Source organism: Dreissena polymorpha, chromosome 4 (genome assembly GCF_020536995.1).
Source record: "Dreissena polymorpha isolate Duluth1 chromosome 4, UMN_Dpol_1.0, whole genome shotgun sequence".
In the NCBI taxonomy this organism is placed as follows: domain Eukaryota; kingdom Metazoa; phylum Mollusca; class Bivalvia; order Myida; family Dreissenidae; genus Dreissena; species Dreissena polymorpha.
This window is the reverse complement of record NC_068358.1, coordinates 30708434-30727404: the sequence shown is the minus strand read 5'-3', so window position 1 is coordinate 30727404 and position 18971 is coordinate 30708434. Positions and strand designations below refer to the sequence as shown.

Genomic DNA, 18971 nt, shown 5'->3' with positions numbered 1-18971 from the left:
ACTAACATTATGTGTCTTTTTTCTACGAGTAGGTATTTTATCACATCCCATTGCCAACAAGTCAAAACAGAATACTTTTATCATACAACGTGCCACATGCGAATATAACATCCTTTTTCTATGTATAATTCTATTCACGTATCATTCAACTTACAATAATTCATTGAATTGTTTGCTTTGACTCGAGGGTAAATGAATTCCCTAATTACAATACAATATATAGGATGACCATGTTTACTAGATGTTTCTGACTTTTTTAAACGGTTATCACCTTGTAGTGTAACCAACTTTTATTCAATCAATCGCATTATTGCGACATGTACTGGGAAAACTGATTGACGTGTGCATTCTCTACACGCATCATCTTGAAAAATTAGGCTTTTGATTTACAGGCCTTTCGCTCTTATTTGCTTTCGTATACACAGTCTCTCAAATAGTCAACATTATGAATATACGTTAATCGGACACTAGTTTAATTGTTCCGAAATTCAGATGGTATCATTATGCAAACACATTTAATTAAGCATGTAAACAGTAGTTACTGTTCACGTAAATCCATTAACCCATAGAGTAAAGTGCATGCAATATGTCTTTGATATCAAACGTGGTATATAAATAAACATAATACATATATTATACATTCATCAATATGTAAACTTATCACCAAAAACACATACGCGATTATATGGGAAAATGCTTAGTTATATATATATATATAATATATGTGGATTTCCATCGCTTTAAAATTTCTAAACATGTTTATACCTTTTCTGTTTTTGTGCAGCTTAATTCAATCCCACTTGTCATTAATATGTTTGTAATAATGTATATATATTAAGTATTGACTTTATTTGCAAAACGTTTTATTAAGCAAAAAACTGATTAAGTTTTATATGCAATATTTGCAAATATTAATAATAAACAAGTATACTTTCATCCTCAGATTGTTCACAACACGTATTGTTAGATTCAAATGCAGGCGTACTGCATATATACAGTACTCGTGTCAGTACTAAATCAGAGTTAACTCATAGAATACAGCATCTGTGCTTTCTTTGTAAAATAACGTTAATAGCTTTCTTGCAATGTTAACGCAAACTTCAATTACTTTTGATTTGTATCCCTTACATTCAAAGATCGGAACATGCTTGGTATTAATTTGGTGTGTTTGATGTTCCAATTGCAAATATAATAGATAAATGAGGGAGAAATAATATTTTATCGTATGACCAATTAAAAATAAGTATACGTGCACATGATATAAGGTTTAATTTGTTGTATCCTCAAATTCGTTCTAACCCGCTTTTCATTGTAGTCTTTAAAGCAAATAATAAACAATTCAACTTTTAACTAAAGCTAGGATACGATATATAATATTTTGCAAATATGTGGTTTGTAACAGATGGACCGTTTAATATACGCATAATGATACTACATTTCAATAAGGCATTGTTTTGTCCTATCAATGGTTAATTAAATTAAAATATACATTGTTTAATGAGCAGTAACAGGCGATCTTTACTCAAACCAATGATATTCATTTGGAATGCAATTATTACACATGGGCGACTTGTTTATGTATCGAGCTTAATTATCATTTATATGTGTCACTGATACAATCATGTTCAGTTCCTTATTCAGATGCAAATTTGACAAAACACCTGCGGCATTCTTACCTCCTAAACACTTGGCAATGCTTACAACCGGTTATCATTTATATTCGCATTGTGTTTCTGTCATTGTAAGGTTTGTCCTTCATTGAAGACCTATGTGCACCAAAATTGCACCCCATACTTTCTATGAAAAGCCCCCAAGGAATGTGCTTGCGCTCAATGCATATGAACCATAATTATATTTCGTTGTCTTGCATTTCAATTATTAATGGTATGGCGTTTATTAAATAATTCTTCACCTTAAGATTTATTTAAGACTGACAATAATATTTTATAACATGCGTTTAATCGATTATTTGAAAGTCTTATAAATTTATTATGGCGGTTTGCACCTAAATACGATACATCAACATTGGTCTTAGGAAAGGTGCAATGACTTCTGATAAACGGGCATATGTAGAGAATCTTATTAGGTAAACAACATCACGTTTTACATATATAATAAATCGTTTAATAATAATTGTATCGAGAAACTCCAGTTTTTCTGTAAAGGAAGCTTTCTTCATCTTAAATTATTATAATCAAGTAATTCTAATAATGTCCCAACAAAATAAGTTTAATCGGGCCGTTGACTTCTGTAAAGGACAATGTCTTGAAAAACCGCTTAAATCGCACGCCTTAAGGGCTCTAACCTTATACGCCTTATGTTACAACACTATTTGTCTTGAACATTTAGCCCTACGTAAGCTTCACAGTTAGCTTCACGCTGCAAGGAAAGTTTTATTGTCCTTCTGTGCTCAACGGTGTTTCATTTGGCATGATAATTATCTACCTACCTGACCTAAAAATATTCATATAACTTGCATTGTGCAATCAAATTTATAGTACTATTATTGTGTTTATAAAGAAGTATAGTTCTCTTGAAGTTTGTGTTTCTGCGTGTCTTGTAACATTGTATGGATATAAAACTTAGGATTCTCATAAATCATAAGTAATAGTATATATTGCTTGATGTATTATGAAAGAGACACATTAGATGCGTTAAACGAAAATTATTAGAACATATATTTTAGCTCAATCACTGTTATTAATATTTTTCAGAATATGTCTGCTTTTTATTATCTACAAGTTAAGATTAAGAGTATCATGCTTTTGTTTAGTCACTGTCCCGTTTAATTTGTTATACTCTTCCAAATATTAATAACTGGGCTTGTGTTATAAATCGCATGTATTTTATATAGCTTTTGTTAAGTCACTGTCCCATTTAATTTGTTATACTCTTCCAAATATTAATAACTGGGCTTGTGTAATAAATCGCATGTATTTTATATAGCTTTTGTTAAGTCACTGTCCCGTTTAATTTGTTATACTCTTCCAAATATTAATAACTGGGCTTGTGTTATAAATCGCATGTATCTTATATAGCTTTTGTTAAGTCACTGTCCCATTTAATTTGTTATACTCTTCCAAATTTTAATAACTAGGCTTGTGTTATAAATCGCATGTATCTTATATAATCTCCCCTATAATGCCAGTCTATTGAAATATATTAATTCAAATTGATTTGACGGTTTTAAGACTCCATGTAAGGCCATGCTCTTTAAACGTACCTATTTCAGTTCAATCAAAAATATAGTATAAAGGCCAATTATTCATTTTAAAAAATAGGGGTCAGTGTTTTTATGCAAACATTGTGAATCAAAAAGTTTCTTTAATATACCTTATGTCATGGCTTTTCTTTTTCTAAGAGAATTGCCGTTGGTCACAAATAAATAATGAAAATATCGCAAAGATAACTTTCCAAGTAATAATTGTCATTTTTGTGACCAATACTTGTGTGAAAAAAAGCGTTTGCGATTTAACTTTTGCGCAGAAATATTGATACGGAGAATTGAAAAGCGCTCCGAAATTTACACCCGCGCAGCCTTCACCTTGATCGACATGGATCATGACAAGCAATGGGCGATTATAATTCTCGATTTATAACGATGTCGACGTTTAATCGCAAACACAACGAACAATCTGTGTTGTATGTTGATAATGATAAACTGGTGTTAATTTATTGCACGAATGTGTAATATGTTCGGCACTGGGGTATAACGATAGTTTTACTCTTGTTAAAATCCATCTGAACGTTCGGTCAGACGAGAGCCGACCTAGCATTTCTACGAGTTCGAGAAGCGTTGTCTTGTAGTTATGTTGGCATGAATCCGTTCGTGGTCATTGCAAACAATCTAGTTCTTCGTGTACGAAAATCGACGGCAATTTATGCAATTAATGGCTTAAAAATATTGATGTATGTGATTTTCTTGCTTTGTCAAGAGATACCAATCTTGTTCATTTATTGTGAATTCTCCCCTTTCAAGTTTCAATTTTTCCGCAAATTCGAGTCACGAAGAACAGTGTATAACTAAACACGACGAACCCACGAACATGTACGATTGGGAACTGCAAGCGCAAACTAAAATGGAGGCCCTGCATTAACTGTAGACACTTAAACACATTATGGAAAGTTTCTATCATAATCTGAATATCAAAAATGAATAAATGTATGGGCCCCAATAGTTGTACTCAATAAACATGAAATCTACGAAGAATAAGTGCCCTATTGGGTAAAGTAGATCAAAATAGACCGGTACTAAGGTAGAAATGGTACAAAATTTATACAATACATTTCAGATAGGATACCATTTAAGTATTAATAAAAACAATAAAAAATGCAGAATATAGAAATGAATCATTCCTCTTACATAACTATGCCGGGCTCAAAATTTGTTTAATGACCTTTTGACGTTATGCTTACCGCGAAAATGTACATATAGCCCCTTTTAAAATACATAAGAGCATACAATAGAAAGACATGATCATAAATTATTAATAATGTAATAGACATAACTTTGAATCATAATACCGTCTGTAAAGCGTACATTCGTGTAAATGAACGTTGTAAACCTTTGAGTTAAAGCTATTTTCAACGCCGTTCGGAACACGCGTTATGGCATGAACACCATAATTAAAATATGATAATTTACTAGTATCTAACTGTAATACTAAATGTTTGAGTGTCCTGAAAGACCAAACGTAAGGAATTTACTAGAAATATTGTAATTTATATAACAATCTTTTCGTAATTTGCAGCGGCGTTCTGGAACAATTTTAGTGAGTAACGGTTTATGTTTACTGCTTAAAATATCATATTCTGATTAATCGTTTGATTTTTTTTATATTTGTATTATTATTGTTAACTTTCAAAATAAATTTGTCTGATAAATTGCAACCGAATTATCTGCCGTCCGTAAGGAGGTTTATGTGAGAATATTGTTTAAAGCACATGTATACAAATTCAGAATTGTTATAGTGTGGCTTTGATAAAAGAGTTTAAAGTATTTTTCTTTATAGTAATACACACTCATTTTGCCTTTATTAAACGTTCATATGCGAACATACTTTCCATTTGAAATTAAAGGTATTTCATATTTCTCCAGTTTTCCCAGGGATTTAACTTTCGGATGTCAATGATATGAGCAGTGTTTACATAACGCCCCTGTGCTAACAAACTTTTGCAGAAAGACGATTTGCGAACGGCTTACAAGCTTTATGCAAACACTAAAAATAACATTTTTAACTTGCATAAGAGTAAGACATGCCGAGTTAAGCAACGAAACATATACTGATAAATAAACGATTCAATTTCATTTACGGCTATCGCCTGCCATTTCGCATGCTTAACGTTGCCAATAATTACGTTTCGTCAACCGTATTCCAAGATTAAATACTTCGTTTTTTCTTTTAAACAGGCGTGATTATGGTATAATTCATATTTAACGCTCTTAAACGCTCAAAATCAACACAACTTTCGTTAAGTATTTCGTTAAATAAAGTTTACACTTTAACAATCAGTATTCCTTGTAGCAATAGCCACAATTTAAACGATGAGGTATGATTACATAGATTTTATTTTTGTAGATACAAAATGCTCGTTTTTATTTATTTGTGACACACTTCATTCCATTTTAATTTCCCGCGAATATATCTTTTCATACGACACACGAACACCATGTAAGTGTTTATGTGTCGTATGAATAGATATCGGTGCTGGAAATTAAAATGGAATTAAATATGCACAATAATAATAAAAACGAGCATTTTGTATCTACAAACAACTATATTACCAGATATCTGGCGTTGAAATTTCGGTTATTGCCATACGGAACACTGGTTTTTAATTGGTTAAGTTTATTTTACGAAAAATTGAGCGAAATTTTCGATGATTTTGAGTAGTAATGTTACTTTAAGATTCGTAGACATTACATCACAACAACTATCCAGCAAATGTTTCTTTGTAATAATTGTTTGTACCTTCGTATTAAATAAATTCAACATTAAATTTGGTTCAAATGTCATCGGCAAATTTATGTTGACTATTGTTTACGTTATATATTACATCACGTTTTATTCGAAATTGTTTTTCGCATGATATTATTTCAAGTTATGATTGACAATAACTTTACACAAGCAGAGAAATACATATTGTATTTGACAAGGTATATATAATGTCCTTAAATACAGTGATTATACCGTAATGATTCGGCTTTTAAAATTATTTAAACTAAACTTTGTTGTATTAAAGAAAATAAACAAAATCAAACCATAATAATACCTGCATTAGCAAGAACATTCGATTCGTGAAGAAATTTAATTCCATGTCCACCCTTAATTTGTTATGCTTTGAATAGCGTCCAACCATACTACTTCGATTAATATTGGATGATTCGTGCTGTATTGTAGAGGCTGCTGGTCATTAGCAATAAATGATATATTATCGGGTATAAATAATAATTTATCGCCTGATTATACTCTTAGAGTTTCATAATTTCTATTTTTTAACGTTTCTTGCTTTGTATTTTACGCATTAATGCCAAAACAAAGTAAACAATCCTATCGAACAGTCAAAACAAACATTTTAAGCTTCCAAATAGATATGCACACAGATTCGATAAAATGCTTGATTCCCTCGAATCGCGTCTAAGGCAGTTAACCAAAATAATTCAAAACCACAGACATTACTCGCGTCAGAATGTCGCTGGTCATTGGAGTTATTGCTGTAATAGCTTTTGTGGAATGTATAAAAACACCGTTTTATTTTTGCATATGTCTTTATTCTATTGTGGTTTATAGTGCGGAAAGCAATCATTGTGATTTTAGGTGCATTCGAACCCAGACCCCAGACAATCCACCAGTTGAGATTTATGTCAAGTAAAATTGTCAATGAAATTGTAAATTGAAAAGAATGAATGTTACCTCAATTGTTATCTTTTTACACATTCATGGCTTTAATAATAATATTGATTTGTATTCATATCGTGCAATCAACGTTGTTGCATTTTTTACTCTACGATGGTATTACCTTTTTTTTAACATGGAAGCACAAAATCATGTTAGTTTAGTTATATCCAAAGTAACGATGAACTAAGATACAACGTTATCCTGACTGTACTTTGTTTAAACTATAAAATGTATTTGCATTTTACAGTTGTATTCAATAATTATCTAAGTTTATTGTTGTTTATCAGTTGTGAATAGCTCTCCGATACACGTATGTATGTTTCTTTACAATTTGGACAGTAATCAAAATAAGTGTGTTGATCTTCCTCCTTGGCTTATATGATTAATCGAACATGATTTTATTATGCCACGACAGCGCATTTACGTTGGAGACGCTGACATGATATTTTAAAGTGTTATCGGATACCCATCCGATAACAGTTTTAAGCTCCGCCCATCAATATCCGTTTTAAAACTCCGCCCATATTTGGTTTACTCAATGATTTTTTTTAGCGTTCCATGTTTTAGCCCCGCCCATTCTGAGAACTACTTTTTGTAGGCGTGGTATGTCGCTTCTTTGATTTAAATGGAAACAAACAGCGATTCATATTTTATTCAGAAGTTAGAACATTAATAAACAATAAGTTGTTTTTTAAACAAAACTAACACTTTATTAAGTATATATCTATAGGGAAATATAAATTAAATGAGCATTAATCAATGGAAAAAAATTAAACAAATACAAATGTGCACCGCTAGCCTACCATTCATTGGCTGCAGATGAACACAATTTAAAACAGTAATGATAAACATTTAAAACGTAACACAAATATACTTAACACGTTTTAAATAAAATATGACAGATTTGATCAAGTTAAAGAAGAATTTATGACAAATATTCACTAAACATCTCGTCTAAGATTATATAAAAAAAATAACTAATACTTTACAAATGCTTTCCTTTTTTGTGTCATTCTTATAAAAAGCAAGGCAAACAGGTGAATAGCATACACAATGAATTAACATTGACAAAGTAAAATAATTAATACTTGATTGAGATGTTTTGCTAATGCCTGCCATGCCTAATAATACATGACAATTTCAATTTTTAAGTGTCTGAAATCAAACTTTCAAAAAAAAAAAGATTCTATCTCCACAACCAAACAGGAAATTTGTGTGGTCAACCTGAAAATAAAATAAAGATTCCTTTAGAAGAAAAAACATCATCAAACATTCATTGCATAACTGCTTTAACCCTTTCAGTGCTGGAACCGAATTTTGAAGTCCTTTGCAAACAGTTTGGATCCAGATGATCCAAACTGTTTGCTATTCTGATAGTTATCTTTGAAAAAATATGAAGAAAATGCTTATTTTACAAATTCAGCAGACGACATTTTAGCAGACGACAAATTTTCCAGCATGCAAAGGGTTAAAAATAAAAATCCAGATATATAATTTGTATTAAAATTGAAACTTTATAAATATAGTGACATATAGATTTATAACATGTTCAGATAAAACAATTACATAAATACTCTCAAAAATAAATTTGTCGACAAAAAAGTATTACCTTTCCGACAAATTAATTAGATGGGTTGATGTGAAGCTGTGCCGGGATGCAGTTGGGGAGGGGGGGGAATATCTCGAGTTGGTTGAGAGGCAGAGAAAGACTCGGACAAGTGCAACTGACGAGGGTAGAACTGTTCCGCCAAGAATTTTGGTAGATATCATCACCCATGGAATGTGTGGTCGCAACTTTCTGCCATTAAAAGAAAAACATTTCATATTATAATAAAATAAAACAAATCCAACAGGAGATAACATTTCAAAATAGAGTGTTTTAATAACATTTTTATGGCACAACTTGAACAAATTACAACTTTAATAGACACAATATTATTAATACAAAATGAAAATGTATAAACTCCACTTTATATTAAAATAATTAAGAATTTCTTTTAACTTAAAATATTTTTATTATGGACTCGGGGCTATTTTTGCTTATTAAGGGAATATGTGTTTGTTTTCTTATTTGAGAAATTTGCGACTCAAATTTTCACAATTTAAAAAAAGTTTGCAACTCATTTTGTCACATTGTTGATCTGTGGGCGACACAATTTTGAACAGTTTTCGACACATGTTTTCAAAAAAGTTGCACAGCACGCAACTCATTTGTTCACAGTTTTCAACAGTGAATTTTTTATGAACAGTGCGTGACTCAATTTTTTCACAATTTTGAACAGTGTGCAACTCATTTTTTAAAATTGTGAACAGTGCGCGACTCATTTTACCACCATGTTGAATAAACAGTGCGCGACTCCTTTTTTTTCCAAATTTTGAACAGTGCGCGACTCATTTTTACAAATTTTGAACAATGCGCAACTCATGTGTTTTCACAATTTGAAGAGTTTGTGACTTATTTTTTTGTAATCTTGAATGAACAGTGCCCCACAAAATTGTTCCCCATTTTTGAACAGTGCGCAAATGATTATTCCAAATTTTGTACAGCGCGTGACATGATTTTTTCACAATTTTGAACAGTGCGCAACTCATTTTTCCACAATTTTGAATGAACAGTGCATGCTTATTTTTTTGCAAAAATTTGAACAGTGAGCAACTCATTTTACAAATTTTGTACAGCGTGTGACTCATTTTTTCAAAATTTAATTTATGAAAAGTGTGCGACTCATTTTTCCACAATTTTGAAATCATAATGAACAGTGGGCAACTAATGTTTCCCACAATTTTGAACAGTGCGCGACTCATTTTTTCAAATTTTGGTACAGTGCGTGTCTCATTTTTTCACAATTTCGAACAGTGCGCAACTCATTTTTCCACAATTTTGAATTAACAGTTCGCGACAGTAGAACAACTGGCACTGATCATTGGTTCATCAGCATGAGAATGGGTGTAAAAAAATGGCACAAATAATGAAACATGTGTGTTTAAGCATGCATACATAACAATGAAACTTACCAACTATTCGGACAGGAAACATATGGTGCAGAAGCTGCGGGATTCAGCATGCTCTCCCACTGATATTATGTAGATCAGTGGTCAAACTGGCAGTCAACTTATGTTGGGATTTCCCAATTGTGAAGATATTAACCTTAGCAATCTCCAAACACAAACATGTTCATTTATTGTCAGTCAAACAGCAATTAATCCATCATGTCACCCTGACAGTCTCAAAACACGATGCAAAACCAAAGCATTTTCGTTTCGTCTAACACACAGCTGGTAACGTCGCTGAATATTGCACAAAAGCAGCTTCATTATGAAGTTCCAGCGACTCGAAATACACGTTCTCCACCCACTTTGATTTCGCACGTGAAGGCATGTTTTTTGGGGAAAACTGTGAACATCTCACAACTAAACGTATATTACGGAGATGGACAAGTTGAAAAATAAATCACTCTTATCACTTCCAAATTGCACACTACGTTAAAATCCCGTTCCATTTGATTATTGTATTTATTGTTTGAAATTTTCACTCTACACATTCGCTTTGAAAATAGCGGTTGGTGTGTACTCTTGGAAGTACATGTCGAATGTGTTATTGTAAAAAAATATTGGTATTGTGTTTTTAGTGCAGAAATTGTTCTTTTAAGTTTCGATTTCTCGCTTTAGTTTTTGTATTATGTGCGTTTAAATTTGATTGATTGTTGCTTACTTTCGAACTATTTTTTATTTGTAAATATATATGCATAGACGCTAGCGGATGTAATCAGGTTGCTACTAATTTGCATATTTATCAATGAATTTAGCGGTTGTTTGTTTTTGTTTGTTTTGTGAATATTTTCTTATTTACTTTAAAATGTGGCATAATAAATAGAATATATGGTTGGTAACTTTTGATATCATGTGATATAAGACTCGTCCGATATGGCGTGTGAAAAGGCTCGGCAAGCCTCGCCTTTTCCTACGCCATATCAGACTCGTCTTATATCACATGATATCAAAAGTCACCAACCATATATTCTCTATATACCAGTTTAACATTTATGAATTCGTTTCTCTTTTCCAGATTGTGCATTTGATGAATATGCAGACATCTTTTACGACAGTTATATGGTTTCAAAGATGATAATAGTGACATAAACATTAAATTAACTCTCTTTCGTTTGTTGATCTAAATTTAACTATGATAACTCTTTTCTATAGCGTCACTTCGACATAGTACATTGCCAATAACCAAATTTAATATGACCATCATTATACAGCAATGTTATACTGAACACAAAAAGTATTTTCATTGGCATTAGAGTACGCTGTTGAATATCATTACAAACGACAAATGTCAGACTAAGTTAACTTTTAAATAAATTTAGATTTTGATCAAGTAAACATTATAACTTTTAGTCTGATTTATATTATAAAATGTAAAAGGTGTATGTATTAAAATATATTTGTTCATGATTTTTCCACGTAAACACAGCTCTTAAAGTGAAGCACGAAAGGCAATACAGTTCACAATTAAACAAAGTATCTCTGAATTAATCTAACATTTTATTACGCAACATTAGTAATGTTATATTTAACCCGTCGCTTATTTCCGTAGACACAGGAAAACCAATGTGACCCTCGTTTCATATCTTGACATACAGTGGAAATGTCGGTAATTGCTGCCAGACTGTATCGATTATGATTAATGTTCTACATTTGCTTTCTAACATTCTCTCTTCGTATTACGTATGCATCAAAAGTCGTCTAATGGCAAGATATTGTATCAAACGCACATATCACGAGCTTTCATCAATAAAACCCAGGCAACAAATAAGTAAGGGAACAATAAGATAAAATGAACTTTTGGTGTTGACTCAATGCGATTTAAGAAATCCGGTTTTAGGTAAGTGTTTTATTATTTCTTATTATTATTTTGCATTTATGTTTTATTTAAATACTCAACGATTCTAGTGATATAGGAAAATATAATGGGTTATTGTACATAATTATCAGTTCGAAATGTGAAGATCAGTAAATTGAATGTTAATGTGTTGCACAGTTTGTTAGCGATATATCAGTTGCACTCAAGTGTATGCCGTACCATTTGGGTCAAAAGTACAAATACGCCAACAGCTAAAAATAGATATCACCGCGGTGGCAAAATTGATACCGCGGTGACAATTTGTCACTGCGGTAACAATTTTGTCACCGCGATGATATCTATTTTGTTACTGCGGTAACAATTTTGTCACAGCGGTGACAAATTGTGACTGTTGATATATTTGTATGCCCGCTGTTACATTTATGTGTTTGGGTCATTTTTCAACCAATCATTTTCCCCGTAACTAACCGACTCTCATATATGAAAATCATGTCAACTTTTATTTTGTTGTCGATTGTGGTCTACAAATGTATAATTTCTCATACATGGATCTTTAAAACAAACAAAAAACACTAAATAATAAATAAATACTTGAAAAGTTATGTTGACACAGATTTATTCTTAGTAAACAAGCAACTTTTTAAAGAGTTTTATAGAGATCGCCAGCTGTTTGTCACACTTATCGGTTCGAGTTAATAAATGCTTAGTGATTCGTACATTTTATTTGTTAAATTACACTTATTGGCATATCATCTGCTTTATCGCAATAAGATCATAGGGTATCCATTGTTAAAAACTTGTGCTATTAATCCGTTACCGTTTAATGGTCCGTTGTCTTCACGGTATACTCGGTTTTCAGACACTTATCTGGCTGTAAAAACACGCACAGACCTTGAGGCAACGGAAAATAATAAGGTTTCTGAAATTGTCACCTAGATTATTTATTCTTTATGAAGTTATACTTATATAAGCATAAAGTGACAATTCTTAAATTACAACGAATAAAGCATCAATTAAAATATTCGCCGATTTGCCGTTTCGAAAGACGTTATTTCATTGGTCAGTTTGATATAGCTCTTATCAAACTATTTGGGTCAGACAAAGTATCACCACAGTTACAAATATATCATCGCAGTGATAAATGTATTACCGCAGTAACAAAATTTTCACAGCGGTGACAATTTTGTCACCGCGGTGATATCTATTTTTAGCTGTTGGCGTATATGTACTTTTGACCCAAAGTGTACGTCATACAACAAAACAAACAGTCGGTATGTACTTTTAATAAGTCATACTCTCCATACACTAATTGTAATAAGAACATTAGGATGATGATTCCAAAACGCGGCAGAAAAGCTCTCATCAGCTTTGTTTCCTTTTATATCATGTCCTATGCATACACATAGGTTTGTTTTCATCATTAAAACTTTGTCTGTGAAAAAATATGCGATACTTTATTATAAACAAATTAAAATTAGTATTTGCTTTGCATTGACCGTTCCAAGGCGGTGACCCCAGCTTTATTCTTATTTGTGTTTATGTTGTTTTGTATTGTGCTGTATTGTCCTGTTTTGTACTGTTTTGGCAATCGGTCACTTGCCTTAAATAAAGGACCTACTAATTGTTTATAATAATAATTCAATACTACTCCAGCAGCTGTAGTTTCACTTCTTTATATTGTAAGAGTCTATGTCTTAAATTAAAAGCCTTTAAATCATCACACTTTCCTTTTTGAGTAGCTGTTATATCATTTCACGTTCTCACACATAGAATTGAGATTAACCGTATGAAAGCTGTAAAATGACTGCATATATATTGTTTAACATATACCTTAACATGTTATACATTGACACATTTGGAAAGAAGTGAATCTATAAAAACATCATACATGTGTGAAAACTAAATATGCAATTTCAACGATTTATGCATATATTTTTGTATACAAATTCGCGTTTTTGCATATGTAAAATTCACACCTCAATATTTTTTTCATTTTTTTAACTAGCTCCAGTCTTATTATTTATTCGCTTTGAACTACATACATTATGCTCGTATGTTCATTAATAAGACATCGGAGCACTTCTGGTTATTTTATTGTTTTAAAAATCATTTCAGTCTTGTTTTGGTCAGTAGTGGCTACCTAACATTTCTAAATATCAATTGTGTAAAATCTTGTTTAGAATTATTATAGATGTGCTCGTTCTTAAAAGATAATTTTCACAAGTCACACCTCTTTCCGAAGAAACATACCTGGCGCTACAATTATTCTCTAGTGTGTAAATGCTTGTTCTGTTGTTAATAAATGATTCTCGTTATCTAGCATATAGGTATTTGCTTCAAAACAAAACGTTTACATACCGAAAACTATGTTCTACACTTTCGTAATCTCGTTATCTAGCATGATACAAATATGTTCATCACCGGACGATTTAAGAGGTTACCAGATACGAACGCCAATCATAAAAAGCATCAACCCAAATCAAACGTTCATTCAGCATTCTGAACATTGACATATCCATAATCATTCCATTTCTGACAAATCTTTCTTAACTGACTTAATTTAAACAACAAAAGTGATAATTCATGTAAGGTTGATAACAATACTTGACACAAAAAGTATTATTGTTATATCGTCATCGGTTAACGGTATACATGTAAGTCTATATGTTTTCCGCCCTCGTGCTTGTTTCCTGCTGTTACCTAAACTCTTAAAATATTGAAGTGATTAATTGACACACGCATGTGCTTACGATGCAAACATGTGGGACAGAATGTGTTGAAAATTATTTTCCTGATTAAACAGGTAGTCCAGTGTAACTGTTTAGTAAGGCAATAATTGGAACCTCAGTTGCAACAGCAAAAGAGAAACCTTATTATAACACGCGGTCTTTTTAATGACAAGAACGAAACCAATGAGATACAAAATAAATGCATTTGGACAATACAAGCACGTACAAAACTAACACCAACATGAATTTATGTAGAATGGCTGTCTTGTAACGGTAAATACAAAGCATTTGGAGTTGAATCGGTTGTAAAGAGCTTCAATCTTTATATTTTACCCTGAATTATTAACAAAACATGCATGCTAAAATATTAATTAAACTCATCACAATTCAAAAAACATAGTACTTATAGAAAATACATTTATATCTAAGTAAGATTCACTGTAATGGTTACATACAAACTAGACCTTAAGAGGTGTGACTTTTAGAAACAAAATGAAATCATCCAAAACGAGTGTTAAATATATCTCGTCTCGCCTTTATGAAAAAAGGATCTTGAGAGGTGGCATCATAATTTTTTTAATTTATTAAAATACAAGTCATAATGGTTTTAAAATCACAAATTACATTGTTGTTGTTTTTGTTTACGTCAATCTGTAGCTACATCTTTTTTTTATAACTGAGCAGCAAACCCATTATCATTTTATGGGTGTAAATTAAAACATCATGATTATTGCATCTGGTATCAATTCTATCAAAAAGGCCATGCACATATGTGTTACTTAATTGAGTTGTCCCATAAATGTTATATAATCGTTATTGGAAGCATTTCGGTAATGCTATAATAACATGCTTAACATCTGTTTAAAACCGCTGTTACACTCGTCGTATAACATAATGTCTCTTTCCAGTAAATGTCAGACCGTTAGCGGGACAGAATCTCGCCACGATGACCGTGTGTTGGTTTTATGAGTTGTGTAAATGCACTGAATGCGTCATAAACACTCCGGATTGAGTGACCGTCTGTATTGCAGTTCAGAACCATTACAGGCGGCATCAGTTGGTCCAAGCACATTAACATACACAATAAAATTATATTATCATGGATATACACATTTCTGAAGTGCTATCCCTTCATAAAGGTTTGTCTGTTATGCCATTCAATTGTTTCATTAACTCAGTTTTCTTTATTGAACATTTAAAAATCAATTTGATAAATACTTTTACTCAATGTAAGTACATTGTGTAAATAAAGTTTGCTTCTTTAACAAGATAATATTGTGCATGTTATTATGATAACTCATGCATTTCCGTTAATTTAATCAATTCAGATGCTGTCAAACTAGGGTTAATTGTTTCATACAAAGAAATTGTATAACATAGTATTTATAACGTCCATTTGTTTTCACTTTTGTCGATAAATATATGAATGGTGTTATTATTTCTCGTTCATTTCCGTTAATTCAATCATATGGGATGATGTGAAACGCCCGTATATATATATTATATTGCTATGACAAAAAATGTAAAACTACTTATCTAACAATCATACATCTTTATACACGAAATCAAACGCTAATGCGTGGTATCGTATCTACAAAAATGCTATTTCCAAGGAGGTACCTACATTGGTATATGCATGTTTGTAATTATTGCGTATGATTTAACATTTAAATAGATCTTAGTAGATAAATTAGAGCTGTTCCATACCTCTATAAGTTTATATAACAAATATATTTGGGGATGTATTACTACATATTTATTATGGTATTTATGAAGCTGCATAAAGGCATAATGACATTAATTAAGAGACATTCGAATATATATAATATGTATATACTTGCCGGTTATTTTTTTATACCTTGCCGCGTACAATTATTTTTGTCTGTTGGTTTTATATTTTGAATACCTTTTAATAAATTTTTATTTTTTTTAAATAAGTTGTTAGAATAAAACGGCATTTCGACATATTAATTTAAGGTGGTGTAAAGCTATGTATCTAAAGTGCAGACTGTAGGGCTAAATTGGTATCATAAGAAAACATACAATCCTTTTACAAACAGTTTACTGAGCTGCAAACCCATTCGGTGACCAATTATTAATCCTTTACCCATTACAATGTCCGTTGTTTGCAATCAATGAGACTCGCCCGTGGAAACATGCATTTCTCATAACATTAAAAAATAAACCAAACGTATTAGCCTTCAGGAAATGAATCTCACTCATGCACATTAATAGGTGTTAGGAATTGTTACAAAATCGTGATAACTTTCTGTTTAATTATTTAAACAATTGTGTGTATAACAAATAAACTGGTGGTATCAGTCATCGTATACGATTTTATGTGGGTTTCAATCAAACTTGTGAAAATAAATAATTTAGTTCGCCGAAGAGCTTACATATGAACTTACATGCTATGTATGGTATGTTTTATTTAGTTCACATTCAATTGCCCCTTATCGAAACTGAATAATATTATTTTCAAATATCGCATCATACTATATGCCCCAAAACATGTATTGCACAAAACCAAATATATATTAAAATATTAAATTTGAACTCAAGATACGATACTGTGTACATTATATAGGCAACATGCGACATCTAACAATTTGACCGTTGTGAACGGCTGTGATGTAACAATCGAAGTGTTGAATGAGCATTCACAGGCAATTGTAAACTATTGATAGTCATTCGGCATGCATGGGTAATACATGACCAACTTGTTTAAGTACAATTATCAGTTACATATCACACTGCCACCATTATGTTCCCTTCCGCATTCCGATATTTATATTAAGAATCCTACGCGACGTTCTTCCCTCCTCAACACTTGTAGAAACGCTAACGACCGGATATAATTTATATTTGAATAATGTTTCTGATATTATAAGGCTTGTCCTTTGTCAACAAAACATGGAATGTGTCTCATTTTTAAGAAAAATCTCCTCGATAGTGTCTATGAAAGGCGCAAATGGCATGTTCTTCCTGTTATTACATAAGATATATGCTACTATTAGGCTTACACATATTTTAATGCTAAATGGTAATTTGTTTAATTGTATAATACTCCACTTGACGATTTATGTTTAATTGCTATTTGACTTGTTTATGGAGATTTGAAAAAAGGTATATCAATATTGTTCAACGGATTTGTAAGTTATAATTAACTTTGAGAAGCTGAACATAAACCGGAGGGAGTTAAACGTATGCGGTAAACAACCTCGCGTTTAACGTATAGATGTATTATAGATCAGTCAATAATAATTGGTGTTACGCGGAAAACAAATGTCAAAATTAATAATTAAATTTGCATGCTTTTTATCATCCCAGCTTATGGATTTTTCTTAAATTTATATGTTTCAATATGACCAAGCACGTGCATGATCAACACATTGAAACATTACTTATGTAATTTTTCAAACTAACGTTTATGACCGATTTCTTAAGTTTGTATTAATGACTACACACCAAATTCGAGCATTGTTTTGCGCTGTAATGCTGAAACAATCAGGTTACGCTGTAAGGGAAGCTGTCTTAATGTTTGACACCTTCGAGTTACGTAGCTACAAATAACCACAGTTAATTTGTTAAAATCGGGTAATTGACTTCTGGAAACGGTAACGCATTGAGAAACTGTAGTAATCGTACGCCTTAAGGACACGCGCATAATACGCCAATATGTTGCTACTCTTTATCCATCACGACCATTTAGCCCGAATGCCTTAGCAGTAAGCTTTGTGCTGCAGGGGGCTTGTCTTTTTTGTTGATACAAAAAAGTTTTGCGTACAGGATGACTAACGCAGTAATATTATTGTGTTGAGTCTTTGAACATATTTATTGTAGAATACGTGTGTTTATAAAGCAGTATCATTCTTTTGATTGTAATGCATGTCTGCTAACGTTGTATAGATTTAAAACAGAGCATATTTATAAATAATTTTACTATTACATAGTGTTTGTTATGTTTTGATAGAGAAATGTTAGATGCATTAGATAAACAAACTAAATTTAGGCAGATATTTAAGAACGGCAAAATTCATTAATATTTTCCAGAAGCTCCTAGTGGTGTATTGTAAAGACGTAACGACAATAATTAGCATGGTTTTGTGAAGTCATAAGCGTTATTCATTAAATAAAATATTGCTCTCTTTCTCTTTATTTCAAATATTTGAAACGTCTCCGAGCGCATATTTTCGGACACAGACGTCAACCAAGTGTCTCATTCCTTTCATGGAATATGCAATTGACGCGTTATACAAATTATACCATTAAAACATATTTATACTTCATGGTTTGAACATTGCATCATAAACCCTATCAAATGTAACTATCTGTCTTCTTTCATGCATTGTGTCCTCCAAACCTCCTACAGTAATACTTTCGCGAACTCTTGCTTACACCAAATTATCGTGAACGCCTAAGAAGCCTTTGCCTCCTGTTCGAATATTATTGCACGGCGACCTTGCATATATAATT

The 18971-nt window shown here is 31.8% G+C and overlaps 1 long non-coding RNA gene across 1 annotated transcript; it reads right to left on the bottom strand.

Moving 5' to 3' along the window:
• Positions 1–7536: 7536 nt before the first annotated feature.
• Positions 7537–10272, bottom strand: LOC127879060 (uncharacterized). The gene is made up of 3 exons (XR_008048901.1): positions 9915–10272; positions 8509–8697; positions 7537–8123 (listed from the first exon to the last, which is right to left on the bottom strand). It is a non-coding gene; the product is annotated as an uncharacterized LOC127879060 (long non-coding RNA).
• Between the last annotated feature and the right edge of the window lie 8699 nt (positions 10273–18971).